The sequence below is a fragment of the Phyllobates terribilis genome, unplaced genomic scaffold, assembly GCF_046119375.1.
Source record: "Phyllobates terribilis strain yellow unplaced genomic scaffold, ASM4611937v1 Scaffold_5538__1_contigs__length_50923, whole genome shotgun sequence".
Taxonomy (NCBI): domain Eukaryota; kingdom Metazoa; phylum Chordata; class Amphibia; order Anura; family Dendrobatidae; genus Phyllobates; species Phyllobates terribilis.
The window spans coordinates 21,599-38,897 of record NW_027368285.1 but is presented as its reverse complement, the minus strand read 5'-3'; the positions used below and the strand labels follow the sequence as shown (position 1 = coordinate 38,897).

Genomic DNA, 17,299 nt, shown 5'->3' with positions numbered 1-17,299 from the left:
TAGCACAGAATCTATACGGGAATGGTGTTATCTGCGAGATTACTTTAGTATTATTTTATAATGTTTCCATATCTTATTAGGATTTATTTTATAGGGTTTCCATATAGGATTTCCATATCTTTCCATAACTTTTAGGATCTGTTTACGTTTATTTTATTCCTTTTATATTAGTTGAAGACTATATAATAGATAGCTTAGGTTAGAAAAGGGATTACGTTTTATTTGGGGCTTACGTATTAGTTGAAGATTTTGGAGGCTGCTTGGGAGTTCATCATTCATTGGTTCGTTTTTCTACCTTCATCCATTGTTATTCATGGCTTCTATGACCATGAGTAACTAAATCCATTGTAGTTCACTTCCAAGTTGAAACCTTTGTTCTTAGATTTGTTGTGAGAATTCAAACTCATATGTTTTAGTTTAATTTAACGATTGTTTCATAATCTCTTGTGCTTTACATGTTATTGTTTGATCTTAATTTTATCTAGAGTGCACGCTAGGTTTAGTTATTATCATTCATATTGCTAGGACTTGACGATTCTATTTGAAAAGGCTTGACCTTTAGGTAGCAAGCATGATTTACATACACTATTTACGAGTGTTTATTGTGTAGAGATTATGAACTTGTGTCGAGTATCGGCTATTTGCCAATGGTATTGCATGAGCCTACTTATCTTTGATCTTTATGCTATTGAGCTTTTGAATCTTGGGATTTCCTTGGTTATTGCTTGCAATAAGGGTTTCTAGGACTATTTGGACTAGTTGCTATTTACGAACAAAGAGTAGGACAACTAAATTAAACAATATGAATATATGTTAGTAGAATTCGATGATCAACAATCTATCATGAACATTGTGTGGATACGAAGGAAGTGAGCTCATTCTCCCAATCATTGTCACAACAATCTTTTGCTGCTTTCTTTTCTTTAATTACGTTAGTTACGAACAACCACAACCCCCCCCCCCCCCCCTTTGGTTACGTTCTAGTTGCATAATAGAAATAAACTATCACTGACTCTCTTGGGATTCGACCCCTACTTACCACTTACTAGTGGAATCTGAGTTGGGACTTTACTTTGACCGTGGGGATCACGACAATCTTCCACGCCGTCAGTTGGATTCAAAGATAGCATGCCAAGGCTTTCCTATCAAGGCATGGCAACCAACCTAGAGGAACCACACTAATCTTAGGGGGAATAGCACCGGAAATGAGCTAAATCCTCCCCCTCATCAAAACCATTAATCTTATGACGAGATTATTCGAGCACTAGCTGCGAGCAAGACCAATTTGCAAGGTGGGCTCAAACGAGTGAAAATTTCCATCAACAAGATAAATTACTCGATGAGCACATTATAGCAGCAAGTGAGTCACATTACCGACACCATAGGGAAATTGAAACAACAAGTTTTGGGACGTCTTCCATCCCGAACAGAGAAAACCCTCGAGATTTGGAATGTGAGTGTTTGGGAATTGTTTGGTGATGATCTTGGTGAGGAGGAGAAGTATGTTGAGGAGAAAGACAAGATGCCAATCCTTGATGAGCTCGTTGAAGAAGAGGAAAATTTGGACAGAGACGTTATCGACGCACACCGATAGGCTATCAGCGCCTGCCGATGCCTAGGCATGCCATCCTCAGAGCATAGAAAGATCTTTAGCAGTTGTGGAAAACATGTAGGTGCCCGTAGAGAGGAGGTTCCATATTTCGGATATTTTGGTGAAGAAAACAGAGAGCTCATCGACGGGCGCTGACAGGCCATCGACGCCCTCCGATCAGAGGAGGTGTATGTTGAATTGATTTTTGAAGAAAAAAAACACCTTGTCGGCGCATGCCGACAATACAACGATGACCACCGAACTCTTGTTGAGCAATTTGAAGCTTCCACACCTCAATAAAGTATGGCCCAGACGTAATAGAATGGACGGTACCCAACTAAGACCGCTTTCAGTGGAGGTAAAAATTCTTCTGTCATTGCTAGCCTAGACTTGAAGAAGAATTATGATAGCCCAACTACTCTAGTCAAGAACTTTGTGATATGCGCCAAAACCTCAAAAACTTAGAGAAAGACGTTCAGGCTTATAGAGAGATATATGAGGCTAAACTAAAGGAAGAAAACCAACTACAGAAATAAGAATCCAGCATTTGCAAGGAAGCTCATGAAGGCCAGGTATACATTGAGATGATGGAGAAAGGTTTCGGGTATGAGTGTAAGGACCCGAACTACATTAGGAGAGAACCGGGAGAAGAGCTTGACCTAGATTCTGGTGATCGAGAGTCTATTCTAGGTGTAAGACCCCACAAAGATGGATATGAGCTCACAGAATCCAACTTCAGTGATGAGGAATTAGATTCCTATGCCGTACAACACATTGCTGGAATCGATTGTGAGGACAAGAACAAGTCTTGTGGAGACGAGACGTCATATGAGGAGTAGATGTCATCAACTCTAAATGAGATGGAAATCTACAAGACGTATAGGAGTTTGATTGAGACGTTTAGTGACATCGAGGAAGGTTCTCCTCTCCACGGAGAAATGATGACAAACTTGGTCGTTTCTCCTATTCTAGATGAGATCATTTCCAACAAGAAGAAGAAGATCAAAGGGATCTCAAATGGAGGAAGATGAATGTCGAGCACATGCCTGAAAGGAGGAAGACCTGGGATGTTCACCATTCCAATCAATGTTGGGAAAATGGATATCGGCCAAGCTTTACTTGATCTAGGTCCATTCATTAATGTCCTTCCTTCTTATTTATATTATGATATTGGTCTATTTCTAGTGCAATTTACTAGAGTAGCTATTCAATTTGCCAATAAGACCAACGTACTCGAACTAGGTAAATTGAAGAACGTATGGGTCTGTGTGGGTGCGTTTACTTCCCCATGAATTTTTACGTTATGGAAATGGAGTACAAATCGAAGGGGGTTCTTGTCATTCTAAGGAGACCGTTCATGAAAATTACAAGTGCGGTTATAGATGTGCGAGAATGCACAACTACTTTGGGAGTCGGTAGAAAGACCATTACATTTCAATGGACGGTACAACTATCGATAACGCGTTGATTCATTCCCTTTAAGGAATGAAATTAGTTGTGCTAGGCTCGAAAACTGGACTACGTTGACTGGAGGATCTAGTTCCCAAAATGTTGATTCACTTGTGCAGGCTGAGCATAACACTACTAGGACACCTCTACAAGCTAAGTGTGGGAAACCAAGAGGATGTCCGATCCAAGGAAAGCAAGACTAGGAAGAAACGCTAACAAGGGCATACTCAGAAAGTTTCAAGTTCAAATGGTCTTGAAATTATGTGAGTGAAAGCTCCCAAATGTGTGGATGAAAATCCCATGAGTTGAGCTACACAATCGAGCCATGACTCTAAACAAGGCGCTTCTCGGGAGGCAACCCGAGCTAAGGTATTTTTTCTTTTCTTATATTAGTTTGCATTTTTAAATTTGTAGATTCAATTAAGTCATTGAGTCATATTTTGCAAAAAAAAATATTTGAGCTTTATTGCAAAAAATCATTTTGTCTTTCGAACCAAAATTTTCAAATCAAGTGAAAGCGAAGTATTGCGAGAAAAATATGAAGAGTGTGAAAAAGAAACGAGCGATAAAAATAGAGTATAAGAGAATATATTGGAAATAAAAAATAGAGAATATATATATTGTGTGGGATCGAGGTAAGAAGCAAGGGAAAAGTATTTGAGAGTGAAAAAGAAAGAGTGTTCTTAGTGTGAGATGGTCGATGAGATCAGACCAAAAAATAAGAGGGTTGTGTGAAAAGAAAGAGTTGTCGAGTTTGTGCGTTTTTTGTGAGAATTCCAGAAAATTGAAGTCAAGATACAAAATTTACCAAAATGCCCCTACCCTCTTTATCTTCTTCCTCCCCCACCAAGTTTCATAAACCCTTACCACGCTAAAACCTATTTCTTCACTTTCCTTCCATTTCATTATCATATAAACCCCTCCCCTCTCCCAAATTAAACCATAAAACCCATTTTTCACCTTCCCTTTCCAAATTCACGAAGAAAATCCAGAAATTTTCCGTCCCAAAATTGGCACCCACCGACCGTACATGCAAAGCCAAAGTTCATAAATTCTGACAAAAGTCGGAGCTCCAAACACGTCCAACTAGCTTCTTCTTTCCCCAATCTACATTCTGAGGGTTGATTAGGCTCATTTGGAGGTTATTTGCACCCTGATGAAGGTTTTTAGAGTTATTGAGTTTTCCCTCCATCATCGGCGCCCGCCTATAGTCATCGACGCCCAATCTATCAAGCTCTCATGAGCGACCATGCCAGTTATTCACAAAGCTTCCCAAGAAACACATTAGTTCCCGTTGATCATCAAAGACTTCATCGAAACCCACAGATTTCAACACGCACCCACCGATCTTGCCTCTGGCCAGTAACACTCTTTTTCACCAAGCTTTTCAATTTATATATTTGAATATGAGTTCCACGAACCTAGCTTCGTCATCAGGGACTGGTCTGAGCTGCGGGCCCGCCAATAAAAATGCTAAGAGAGTCGAGAGGTAGGAGATCACCAATAATGTGTGCAAACACGACGTAATGAGCACAATGTTCTTCGACAATTGGGGATCGAATGCTGTCTGGAGCAAATGTTCCATCATGTCGGGTTGGGCGAATTGTACGAGTTGAGCAACCTAACATATGTGAGTACGATGCAAGATTTCTTATTGACTCTTCGTATCAATGAAAGTGCCGGAACAATCAAGTTCTCCTTTGGTGGATGAACGGTGCAACATGAGATTGAGAAGTTGCGCGTTATCGTCGGTGTCACCAAGGCACCCGCATCTTTAGTTGTTGGAGAGAATGCTCATTATGATTTTTGGCTTTGGTCCAAGGGTGTGAACTACGACTTAGACGTTTCCAATTATAATTATTCTTGTCGCACCCTCGCCTTCATCTCACCCACAAGATGATTCACTTGGCATTCCTTGGACAGCCAGAGGTCAACAACATCTCCATTTCTAATTTCAAGGCAATGTGGACATTTACGCAGAACGGAACCGTGGATGTGGATTGGGTCGGTCTTTTTTTGAAGAGTTACTTGAAGTTCCAGAGTGTGAAGCCTGGACATATTTTCATTGGTGGTCGGATTACTTTGATCGGGGATTTTCTACAGCTTGGTCGCCCCAATGAGGAGATGGTGAATCATGATCCTCAGTTTAACGTTGTACAAATGAGGGATTTTCATATGCTTCAGGCAGACATTGTACATCAGCAGGGAAGAGACCGGAAGGTCTATTCTTATCTTTTTGGTGCCGGTAACATGCATTCATTTGTGCTTCCTAGGCCCAAACCTCCGCGTTATCCCGGAGAGAAATATACGGAGTGGGACCTCAGTCACTTCGCAGAAACATATCAGCCTCCACCTCCTCCTCCACCAACAACATCGTAGGAAGACTATGGATGTATGGCTTATGAGCGAGTTCAGGGCCTGGAGCAGGGCTTAACTGACTATTCTGCGATCTAGGACACACATTGGGTTGCTCAGGAGACTCGATGAGTTGTTCAAGACGTTCGTTGGACTACTCAAGATGCTCATTGGACCCATCAGTATGAGCATATGCAGCAGATGATGCAGATGATGCAGAATAGGGACACTTTTGCTAATCCCATTCCCCAGGCTATCCACCATCGCCACCACCACAATAGTAGTGGTATTCCTCTATTCTCCACTTGTTCTTATTTCTGTACGATATTAGACTTGAGAAAAATGCTTTGTTTAAGTGTGGGGAGGTAGTTTTATATTTGTTACCTGTACATATCCCCTATAAATTTGAAACACAAAAAAAAAATTAAAATTTTAAAAATTGAAAAAAAGAAATAGGCATAAAATGAAAAGAGCCAATATAAAAATTCGGTATGAGTGAGAGCCTTTCGGGGCTCTTAGGCAATAAGAAGCTAATCTGGCTGGCATTAGGCCTGGCAAAAAAAGAGATTCTTGAGAGTTGTGAAGTAAGTGAGATCATTTATGAGAGCTTTAAGTGAAAATTCGATATGGTGTTAAGCATGAATTGGAGTGAAAAGAATTTGAGTGTTTACTATGGTTCTTTTCCATATTTTGGTGTCAAAGACATAAGTGTTGGAGTTTAGGAGTTTTTTTTGGTAGGTTTCACAAGGAGACATAAGGTATAGATTTTTTTTAGCTCACATTGAGCTTACATGAATTAAATCTCTATGCTAGAGTATTTTGGGCTTACTTTGCATTTCATATGAGTTATTTGATCATTATTTTTCTTTTTCGAAGATTCAGAGACACACTATTGGTGATGGTCTGGGTAGATACTAGGATTATATCTCTTTTCATGTGTTTGACCCATACTATTGTGGTTGTGCTATGCAGATTTTTTCCCTAGGAATTGGTGGTTGAGCTGTCTTGTGTGAGATGAACATTATTTAGAGAAGTAGGTCATTATGGTGATGAAGAGGAGATGCATAGGACAGTTAGAATTTTTCTTTTGATTTTTATCATTATCTTGATCTTTGTTTTAGAGGAGATTAGGATGTTTGTTGATTTAATTAGTTACGATCATATGTGATACATGGTTATACGATTATGAGTGACTACTTTGTAAGGATTGAGAGAATTATACATTGTGATTAGACTTCGGTGTATAGGTTGGATTGGTGAGGGACAAGCTTATTGGGTGTTATTTTTCTATGTCAGGGTCTTTGTAGTTGTGCTTTCTACATGAGGATTACTGAGAGCTGAGTAGTATTCTATTTCACTCGGGATGAGTAGAAGTAAAAGTGCGGGCATGTTTTAAATGCACGTCTATGTCGCGTCTATAAGAATACTTTTTGCACCATTTCACTCCATTTATGGGCGTTATTATAATGTATTTAGTCTGAACCATCATCCGACGCTATATATCTTATTTGAGTTAATTTGGAGCTTATTAGAGTCAACGAGGAGCTCCGGAACAGTGAGACGAAGAAATGGACATAGGAGGTGAAAAACAAGCTAAATGAGTCAAAATTTGACAAAGGACTCATTGGTGGTCGCATCACATCCATCGGTGCCCGCTGATGTGGGATTCCAGCAAGGCCATAGAGAAGTCGTCGATGCCCGCCGATCTCTATACGGACTTAATACTTAGTCTTTCTTCCTATCTTTTCTGTTGCGATCTTGAGCTGATTTATTTTGTTATTTCCGAGTTTTAACATTTTTATTTGTTAAGTTTTAGGTTAAGCCTTTAAAAGGACCAAAATCTATCATTTTAGGGAGGTCCCTTATTTGTTGTTTCTGTTTTCTCTGTTATTGTCTACAATTTTTGTTACGCTTGAGAGGAAATATAGTTCTTGGATGTTTTAGAACTCTTCTCCAAAATTTAGTAATGGTTCTTCATTGTTCTATCCTTGTAATCCTTGGTATGGAGGGCTAAAACCCCAATTTTTTAGTAAAGCATTGAATTGTTGTTTGGTTTGATGTAATTGAATAATTTCAATTTTATAGGATGATTTGATTGTTTTCTCTGAATTTATTGAGTAATGAATTCTGTATTTTAGTGATAGATTGATCACCTAAGATTAAAGTCCTTCTCATAATTTTTAGGATAGGTTAATGACACTCCCCTTGACCTTTTCCTTCGAAACAAGTATGAACACCTAAATTCGGATTGAACTAAGCATTAGTGTAGATAATTGTATTGTAGGATAGTCGCGAAATTTCTATTTTCTGGTGCTCTTCGCTTTATTGCTTCCATTGATTTGAACTATAGGCGTTAGTCGTAGTTAATAAATTTGATTAGGTTTAGTATGCTCAGTTTGAGGTGCTAGATACTTGTCGTATAAGAGTAGGGTCAAATATACTAGGTTATTTGTTCTTATGAAATTACAATGATATTCATCAATCAAATAACATGAATTTTCTTTGCCAAGAGTCTCTTAATTAGTTTCATAAATCATCTTTTTGCTGGTTTTTATTAGTTATTTTTAATCAATCAAAAAACCCTTTGTTTCCTAAATAGATTTGTTCTAGATAAAGTTTAAATAAGTTGATAGCCTCCTGGGAGTTCGACCCTTACTTCCGTGGTATTATAATTTAGGATTTAGTGAAGTGTAGGAATTAAAAGAGGACGAGACCTTAATCTCTCCATTGTTCGCATAAATGTTGTGTTTGTTTGAAATCCTATCCTTTCCAACTTTTGTGACCGGATAAACACGTGTTCATCAAGTGTGTATGGCTCGTTGCCTAAAGAGGATCGGTATCTCTGGAAATGATTTGATGAATAGCAAGAACATCGGAGGAAGGAGCAACAATCTGATCTCTACTACTGACTCCTTTAATAAAAATAGTGAACATCCCGACGCCAACTAGGATCGTAGATGAAAATGTGCAAGTTGACCTATCCCACAATCCCCCCATATTTTCAGGGGTCCAATATATTTCAAAACTGTTTTCTATGCTATAATTTCTATACAGCTCAAGTGATATGGACAAAAGCATGTACTAAATGATCATAGGTTAAATATTTGTTTGCATGAAAGCTCTTCCCTTTTTATTCTTCCTCATAGGGTTTCCATCTCTTGCTTTATATATAAAATCTATTTTAAATGTGATCTTGTTTTTCACCTAACCTGTTTTAATAATATATACTTTTTAATTATGATCTATGATTTGAATAGTTCTACTTTCTAATAATAGATCTGATGTCTACTACATATATTATACATGAAATTTTCTAGAAATCTGATAAGTATTAATACATCAATGTTTATTGTTGTTAGTATTGAATCGGTAAAAGAATAAATACATGGGATACACAAAAATTTCTAGTAATCTGATAATTATTACACATCAATATTTATTGTTGTTAATTTTAAGCATCTAAAGAATAAACAAATACGCATTATTATTTTATTATTTTTCTTATTACTAGAAAAGTCTAAATTATAGTATATTTATTTAACTAAATAAAACAACATTATACTCCCTCTGTCCCATTACATAGATCTCGTATTCCATTTCCGGCGTCTCAAAATGTAGATCTCACTTTCCATTTTAAGAAAATTTTTATACCCAGTTTAATTACTTTCAGTATAATTTTACATTTCAACAATCCACTTTTCCTTCATTAAATCACCCCTTCTTTTTATTATGTCAATATCGCTTCTCTAATAATTTCAATTTTCACTTTCTTCTCTCCTATTTCTCTCCTGTAATAATTTCAATTTTCACTTTTTTCTACTCTTTCACTTTTTTTCTTCTCCCCTATTTCTTAATTTTTCACAGTCCCCAATTATAAAAGGACAGCCGTGGCCCCAACTAGGATTGGACTGGGCTGAGACGTTATATATGGCCTATCAGGAAAGCAGGGTACACGTGGAGACTAACTATTGCATTTAGATCATCAAAAATGCCTTCTTCCCTGGTTGTAACACCAGCTTTAGACTGTCCGCATCGCATGGGTGAAGGTGATGTGGGAACATCAATGACATCAAGGAGAGAATGATTCAAAGATGAAGATGATCTACACCTTAGCTTAATGTTGAATTTAATGTGTTTTTCTAAGTATTTAAGTGTGTTTGTTTGGATCCGGTTCACCTTGTTTTTAGAGCCGGTTCACTTGTTTTATTTCCTTTGGTTTAGGAGTTAGTTTTCCATTTAGTGAACCGGTTTGGTTCACCTTGTTGGCCAGCCATTTTGGCTATTTAAGGGTCATTAGTCATTTGTATTAGAGATGTTGAATTGAATTAAGAAAACAGGTTGTTTTGTTTCTATTTGGCGTCCTCCCTTTCATCCTCTCCAATGGAGAGTTGGAGAGATGAATTGTATGTTACGATGTGATATGGATTTAGATCTTGGATGAATGGGTCTCGCAATGCGGATTGACTTGGTTCTTGTATCGATTAGGATCAATGGGTCGAATCATCGGTTGTCCGGTTCTTCGTCAGTCTAACCATCAATTATAGCAAAAGGGTTGTGTTCAGGTGATTTCGGTTCTTGATCAATCAAGATCAATGGGTTGGGTCACGGTGCATGGTTTGTTCGCTTCCTATCCTTTTCCTATTTCATTTTTTTGTTCCTCTCTTTGTTGATTCATTGGGGTTGGGTCGATTTTGAGAGTCTAAAACACAATAAACACATCGAGTTCACAGCTTTGTTGATCATCATCAAATTCACTACAATTGAAGGTCGTTGGTGTCTAGATCCGGCTCGTACGGGATCCAAACCCGTATCAGAAGGAACGCAGCGTTCCCGGTCGGCGACACGTCGTCACTCCAGTGGGAGGTGGTCGCCGGGGAAGGGCTGCGGCGAAGTTGTCGGAGGCGTACAATGCCGGAGGGCGTTGAGCTCCAAAAGCTGCTTTTGCAACTGATTTAATTTTTTTTCATTTTACTTTGAACGTGGAAAGAGGTATATAATGGAGCTTCAATGTGGCATCCCCTCATTGGCCGGTAGATACGAATTATTTGATTTTGCTTTACAACGACTATTTACTAAAATGGATATATTTTAAAGTATACAAATGATTAAAAAAATTAAAAACACCAACGGCTTTATTTTTCCGGGCTCTATAAGTAGAGACCAATACTGACTAAGTTTGGAGGATCCTAACCCGGTCTCTTATTTCTCTCTTCATTAAACACAAAAAACACTAAAAACTAAACACTTCATTTTCCCGACGAGATAAACCCGAACTTCAACCCTGATATGTTAGCTTGGTTGAAGGCAACCGATCCGGAGAAATATAACGAATGTATGAGAGGCTTTGGGTTATTCGCATCAAACTCACCGTCTCCGAATGTTATTTGGAATTTATTCGAAACTCCACCACAGGTGCCGCACTCCCAATATTTTCTGTCTCATGCATATCAGCTCTACGGAATGTTTTGCCCGCCCGATGTGGAGTTTGTTGCGGAGACGCAGCCGGAATCCATGCCTGAAACAACGGCTCGTAGCCGGAAAGGGAAGGAGGCAGCCACTGGCAGGCATGATGCGTCAAAATCCAAAGCTCAACCAAGGAATGTGCAACGGTGCGAGAATGAGGATCTCGTTCTCCTCCATTACTACATGGACGTTTTCTTAAATCCCATTGTTGGGACTAATCAAAGGAATGACACCCTATTTAAGAAGATACATTAGAAGTACGAGGATGCTAGGAGGGATGGGATGTATCCCGACCTCATCTGGCGTACTGCGGATTCCGTCCGGAAAAGAGTTGGTCGGATCAAGGAGGAAATGAATCACTGGCTTGCATGCTACGAGAAGGCAACGTCTGCATTTGGTCCTTGAAGCGGGTACAATGACAATGACGTGCTGGCAACTTCACAACAGTTGCAGAAGGAAAACCCGAAGTATCACATCAGTTTTTCCATGTTCAAACAATGGGATGTTTTGAAGTTGTACCCGCAGTACGAGATGTACTTAAACTGGGAGACTTACCTAAAGAAGAAGGATCATCAACCTAATTTCACCACAGATTTGGATGATGAGGGGGCTGAACAAAGGAAATCAACTGGTGGCAGCAGTGGGACGAAGCACTACCGGATGCTGGACGATAGTGTATCAAGCCCGAAACGTCCTATGGTTTGCGACAAGGCACAAAGGATGGGTAAGAGCAGTAGTTCTGTTAACTTCGAGATGGATGTAATAAGCCACGGATGGACCCAATTCAATGATGTTTATCCCCAGCATCTTGAAATTGAAAAAAAGAAGATTGAGTGGCCAAAGGAGAAGGTGCAAATGAAGAAGGAGTTGAAGAAGGAGAAAATCGCCATGAGAAATGAGGAGTTGAAGATTAAAATGGAGGAGATAAACATGCGAAAGAGGGCACAGTTGATGGAACTCTGGAACAACTACCCCAACCTCAATGCCCAACAAAGAGCATTTACGGATAAACTGGCTGCAGTGTTAGAGTTGGACCAATGAAGTTTGGTGCTAGTTTAAGTGTGTTTGTTTAAGTTATTAGTGTGTTTGTGTTGTTTTAGTGTATTTGTTTTCTTTCCGAAGTGTGAATTGTCTATAATCTCTTTTAATTTCTAAACTACGAATGGTTTGTCTTAGCATGTTTGTAATGAAATTGAAATTGTACTTTAATTTTAAAATCTTCAACTCTGCAACACTGTAATTTTGTGACACTGTAACTCTGAAGCACTGCAACTCAGAAAAGCTGCCACTCTTCAACTTTGAGTTTCGCTCTGGATTTGAATTTGAATTTAGTGTTGATTTCAAATTTAAATTTGAATTCAATTTCAAATAGAATTCAAATTTGAATTTCAAATTGAATTCAAATTCTGAGCCAAACATATGAGCCATGTATATATAAATCAAAGATGAAACTAAATTTCCATACACCAACCTTCACCCATTTCATAACTCTGCAACTCATTCTTGACACACCAACACTATTTCATTTCGTAACTAAACACAACCATGTCTACTACATCAAGCTCTTCATCATCTGACGATCTCCTCGGCCAAGTTAGTAGTTATGTACGGTCCACCGTACCTCGTATGATATAGCTCGTCCAAAAACAACAAGTACAACAACATCAAGCACCACAAAGAAATTCAAGGAAGAAGCGTAAAGTTATTAACAGAGAGAGGGTCGACCGTGCCTTGCTACTCGAACGAGATTACTTCGGTCCCGCAGCGACCTATGCAGATAAGTTCCGATGCAGATACCGAATGAGGAGGCCCTTGTTCGAACGAGTAGTTGCCGGGGTGTTGAAACAAGATGATTACTTTGTGCGCAAGCTAGATGTTGTTTGCCGCCCGGGGTTATCCATGCTCCAAAAATGCACCGTAGCCATTCACATGCTAGCTTATGGTTGTTGTGCCGACGCGGTTGATGAGTATTACCGCATGGGTGAAAATACGGCTCTGGAATGTCTGTCGCGTTTCTGTGATGCTGTGTTTGCGGAGTTTGGTGCAACCTACATGAGGAGGGTCGATGAAGACAATGTACGACGAATTCTAGCTATCAACGGTGCAAGAGGTTTTCCGGGAATGCTAGGGAGTATTGACTGTAGGCATTGGACATGGAAGAATTGTCCAACGCCGTGGCACGGTCAATTCCAAGAGAAAAGCAAAACACTGAACCTTGTTTTAGAAGCTGTGGCTACCCAGGACACGTGGATATGGCATTCTTTCTTTGGGGTTTCAGGGAAATTCAATGACATATCAATTGTGCAGCATTCAACGGTGTTCGAAGATCTTCTCAACGGCACGACACCTCAGGTTGAATATACTGTTAATGGTTCAGTATAACATGTCGTACTACTTAACTGATGACATCTATCCATCGTGGGCTACGTTTATGAGCGCGGTCGGAAATCCGATAACTCATATGGAGTCGAAGTTCTCTCAGGTGCAAGTGTCTTGTAGGAAAGTTGTAGAGCGTGCATTTGGTGTTTTGCAAGCAAGGTTTGCAATAATACGCAATCCGGCTCTTGCCCATAACAGATCCACACTCTGGAAGATCATGGATTGCTGCATCACATTGCACAATATGATAGTGGAGGATGAGCGCCACACATACAGAAACTACGACAGTGAGATGGAAAGCCTGAGAATGGAGTTCGAACAAGACACCAGGGAAAGTGTTGGGGATCTGATGATGGAATTCATATCATAAGGGAGAGTTCTACAATAAACTCTCTCGATGATTACATGAATATGAACCGTCAAATGCACAACGTCAACATGCATGAGAGACTCACTTCGGACCTGATGCAACATATTTGGAGGTTACGTTGATTGTCCGAGCTTCAATAATCGTGTGTCTTGTTTGCTTTAAGATCTATGCGTTTATGTTTGTTGTTTTATTCACTCGTTTCCGTCCGCGTTAACGTCTTTATTTGTGTTGTTGTAATATGGTATGTTCTGTATTTCGCATAGTGTAACATGTTTGTTCGTCGCAGTTCAAATTTCGATTTCGTTACTTAAGACTATTTTAATATTATAATTTTTATTTAATGAAATATATAATAATTAAATTAACAATATAACACTATATTAAAAATTAAAAATTAATAAATTAATCAATGTATTGTTTTAATGTTAAAAAACTAAAAAAATATATATATGGGGCACGATGCCTAGGCATCGTGCCACCCACTGGGTGACACGGGGACGATGCCTAGGCATCGTCCCAAAAAGGACATCCATGCCTAGGCATGGCAAGGCACGGATGTGGATGGTCTTCTCTTTGGTGTTATTATTAGTATTTTTTTTTTGGACAAGATAGACCGGGGTCCCATCAATATGGTAGACCCAACAGATGTCACTCCCAAGAATCAACATGGTGTTATTGTTTTTTTTTCTTTGGTGTTATTATTTGACATGAAAAAGGTTTTGATTATGTTAATTTGATTAGAGATTGTGTTGGGTTTTGTAATCACAACACTTTGAGCTGATGTTTTGTAGCTGGCGTGCAATCTTCCCTTTTCTGCTTCTTGAACTCCCAATCAACCAGCTCCTGTTTATATGCAACCATGTCAAACACCAGAAACTACTTATTCTGAAGTGTGAACTATAAATAGATGCTTATAGAATCTGTTGAAGTTGAGGATAAGCAAAGACCAACATAAGATAGAATTTAGATACTTTGGATCATTGATTACAGTTTAAACCATAATTTTGGATATTCTGATTTACTGTATTTGTGGTTGTTGCTATGTTGACTCTGAAATCTAACTTCAACCTTTACAGAGTTGAAAATAGAACAAAACAGTAAAAAGAAACTAGCACTTAGATAGCTATTTACAGTCACAATTTCAGATATTCTGAGTTGCTGTTCTCTTCTCTGCTGAAAAAGTTGAGGACAATTTAAACTAGCCAGGTGAGTGTTGTTTTGTGTTGCTAAGTTTAATTGAGCCTTTGATCTTTGAAAAATTTATCTCTGTGATTGATGATTTGTACAGTAGGAACTGTAACATATAAAATATGAGCTTTGGTGTTGTATCCTCTTGATTTCTGACTATTGCAATTTTTAAAATGAGCTGACTCGTAGTTGGCAAGAGCGGTATGTGTGAAATTTGAGCTGATAGAAGTAAGAAATTTACAGTATATTACAATTTGCTGCTTTAACTCTGCAATACTGAAATTTTATGAACTGCTTATTGGCACTTAGGGTAAAGAATGCGTATAAGTTGTGAGCATGCCCAGCATAATTAATCCCATTGTGGGTACTATGTCATTCGATGTATACTAGGTATGATAAGGGGGAAGAAGAATTTAATTTCAGAGAGGTATGTTACCTGCATTTTTTATCGATTCCTTAATTAATTTTATTTTTGTTAAACTAAAGTAAATAATGTTTTGGCAAACAATCTTACGTGGAACGTGGATTGAAGTCATTATCAAAGAATGAAATATACAAGATTCGAGAATATTCGATTGCTTTTGTGCAGAGATTCATGTCTTAGTTGACACGTGGATTGAAGTCATTATCAAAAAATGAAATAGACAAGATTCGAGAATATTGGATTGCTTTTGTGCAGAGATTCATGTCTTAGTTAGTCAACTCAACTGTCTAGCTAGCAAAGTATATTTTTAGAAAATATTATTTGCAATAAGTTTAAATTGGTGAGTTGTGCGTCATTCTTGATAGGAAAGGGATTGATTTTATTTAATACACACATATTATTATTTATGGCCGATTATATTTTAATTCTTTGTTATCAACCCTACTTATTATAAAAGTAACAATATTAAATTTATCATTATAAATTTGTTATTATGTTTACTTCATATGTTAAGATAACGAGCCGTATACCAAAGGAAAATGCAATATTACTATAATAAATTTTACTACAGTTAACATTTTTACTAGAGTTCGCACGTTTACCACATTTATACATCTTACTACCGACAAACCGATAGATTTACTACTGTTGTTATTAACTACTGTTATTGAAACAAGGTAAATTAACCAAATTTACTACTGTTTCAAACTATTCTCACACGGTTACAACTAAGTGTTAGGACCGACATATTTACTACAGTTCGGACAATTACCACTGATATTGAAATGAGGTGAATTAACCGACCGTGGTAAACATGTAACTGTACTAACCATTTCACTACATCCACTGTAACTACAATTTTCAACTGTGGTAATTAGTGGATTTAGGAACGTGGTAAATTTGGCTTTATGTACTAGTGTATCATAAGCATTTCCCACTGTCTGCGTGGCGGCATCTAAGTTCTCTCGCGCCTTCTCGTTATCCGTCTTGTAGTTCCCCGTCTTCTCTATCTCCTCTTGTCGTCTTGGCTCATCTATATGCTTTATCGACTACTTCATCGATTACTCCTCTTGCCTTCTCGTTCTCATGCTTTTCAGCCTCCCTTGCATTGTATTCACTCTTACCTTCTAGTTCAAAATGAATAATAAATTTAAACATTTATGTAAACTAGAATCTTCTGAAATAAGCTTAAAATACGTAAACTAATCTCAATAACCAAATAATGAATATGTACTATTAAACTCTGAATATAGACTATGGATATGCTAAGAAAACAAAGTAATATAAAAGTGAAAATGTAATAATTCGTACATAATTTTGTTTTTATTTAGTCACTTGTTATGTAGCTCAATTTGAAGAAAGCCACCCGTGTGGATATTTATTTTAAACCATTCAAAGTGTTGTTTATTAACAATTCACCACCCACAATTCCAATCCTTTAGTTCTTTCATCAAAAGGGTGAAATTTATATTTTACCCTAATTTTTTCTAAAAATTAACCATAAGTTAGTCTTTAATTCAGATTGATATATGATATGATATTTTGACAATCTCCCCGCCATATTTTGAAGAGATAAATAAGAGATTTGGGTTAACACAAACATCAAACAAAATGCAGCATACAAATTTCACCGAATTGATTTTCTCATGAACCCTAAATAGATTTTATTGTGAGATTTATGCATCAATTTAATCTCTTCTTTCTATATTGACACTTTTCTGTTTAAATCTCCTTTTTCTCTGCTAAGATAGTTTTGATGTCCTTTGAATCTCTTCTTTCTACTTCCTCTGTCGGAGGTGAAGAAAGTCGGTGGTGAACGGCAACGATAGGAAGGAGCACGGAGAAGACAAGATCTTGGCAGATTAGGAGCGCTTTGAAAAGACAAACTAGGAAGTAGGAGAAGTGAATTGGGATTCCACACCCGCCTTCACCAATGGTTTCCTTATCAGAGGCGGGTCTTGTCAGAGGAGTTGGAGGAGGAGCAGAACGAGCAAGTGTTGGAGAGGCGGTGAGATCTAATGTTGGAGATGCCGTGAGCTCGTAAACGGGTTTGTTCTCTGTTTAGGCTTGGATGTGTTTT

At 38.1% G+C, this 17,299-nt stretch overlaps 1 pseudogene; it reads left to right on the top strand.

Moving 5' to 3' along the window:
- Window positions 1–12,403: 12,403 nt before the first annotated feature.
- On the top strand, window positions 12,404–16,765 carry LOC141250284 (uncharacterized; annotated as a pseudogene).
- The last annotated feature ends 534 nt before the right edge of the window (window positions 16,766–17,299 follow it).